This window comes from Psammomys obesus, unplaced genomic scaffold (assembly GCF_907164565.1).
Source record: "Psammomys obesus unplaced genomic scaffold, mPsaObe1.curated_primary_1811, whole genome shotgun sequence".
Taxonomy (NCBI): domain Eukaryota; kingdom Metazoa; phylum Chordata; class Mammalia; order Rodentia; family Muridae; genus Psammomys; species Psammomys obesus.
Window position 1 is genome coordinate 7,410,293 of NW_026593286.1, and position 1,655 is coordinate 7,411,947.

Sequence of the window (1,655 nt, forward strand, 5' to 3'; positions counted from 1 at the left end):
CTTTCTTTCTTTCTTTCTTTCTTTCTTTCTTTCTTTCTTTCTTTCTTCAGAATGGCTGCAAGGGGTTAAAGAAGCAGGTTGTTCCAAAGAGGTCTGAGTAGGCAGAGCTTGGAAATGGAAAGGAATGTAAGCGTCTGAGGCAGTGAAGTAAACCAGCTGGGGAGTCTCTGGAGAAGCTCGTGGAGGGCTTGCTGCCACCGTGGTGCAGGTTAGAGAGCAGCTGCAGAGCTGAGTCCAGCAGAGAGGCAGGAGGACAGGACTGAGTCCAGACAAGTGAATGGGGAGATGCGTGGACAGCAGAGTACAGAGGGATAAATGGAGGATGAAGATAGGCAGATGGCATTCTGAGTAGATAATGTCACTGGCGGGGACCAAACCAAGCTGAAGCCCCAGGGGGAGTTGGGAGTTCTCTGCCTGTCGGTCTCTTGATGTCTACACTAGGTAGTCAGATGGCAGGTGACTGGGGGATTGTCTCAATGTCAGGTGTCTAAACCTTCGCAGGGGTCTGGCTGAGGGACTTTTGTGCTCTATAAGCTCCTGGACTTGATTTTTAAAAGTATGATTTTAATATGCCCATGTGCCCCTAAAGTCCCAGTATATCTACAGGAACCCCAGAATATTTATGGGGAAGCCCCTTTCAAGTCTCGGGAATAAGTCCCCTATCAGTTGGTGGTATGCGGGTGGTGCCAGACAGGTGATGCTGGCCACTTATGCACCAGGAACAGCTGTCCTCCATCTCGAAATGGAATCAGGTACTGCTGCTTGTCAAATGGGCACAGAATGAAAAACACCTGTCTTGTTAGGGTGCCTAGTACGGTGATAAGTGCTACAACCAAAAGCAACTCGGGGAGGAAAAGACATTTTTCAGCGTACAGCCATAGTGTAGTCCATCATGAAGGAAAGTCAGGGCAGGACTCAAGGCATGGCTTTAGTGTTCCGTTGCCACGAAGAGACACCATGACCACGGCACCTCTTGAAAGGAGGTGGCTTACAGGTGGCTTCATCGGGGCTGGCTTACAGTTCAAAGGTTTAGTCCATTATCATGGACGGGAACTCGGCAGCACACAGACAGGCATGGTGCTGGAGAAGGAGCTGAGCTTCCTCTATCTCAGCCCACCCCCAATGACACACTTCCTCCAATGTGGCCACACCTCCTAAATCCTTCTAATTCTTTCAAATAGTACCTCGCCCTGGTGACCAAGTATTCAAATCTATGAACCTCCGAGGGTGGGGACATTCTTATTCAAACCACCACAAGGCAGGAACCTCAAGGCAAGACCTGAATCAGAGGCCATGGAGAAACACTGCTTACCGGCCTGCTCACTTTGCTTTCTTACACAATCCAGGACCACCAGCCCCGGGGTAGCACCGCCCCACCACCCACGCCAGTCTTTAATCAAGAAAATACCCCGCAGACTTGCCTACAGGCCAGTCCTATGGAGGTATGTTTTTAGTTAAGAGTCCCTCTTTCCGGATATGTTTAGGTTTGTACCGAGTTGACAGAAACCAGGCAGCACAGCCACTATTGTATATAGTAGCTTAGGACAGGGCCCAGCCCGATTCTCTAAGTTCTCACTCTATCATATATAAAGGAAACATGAGGTGAACTGCAGGGAACCATGGAGTTGGCTTTGTCTAGCTTCCTTGAGAAGCAC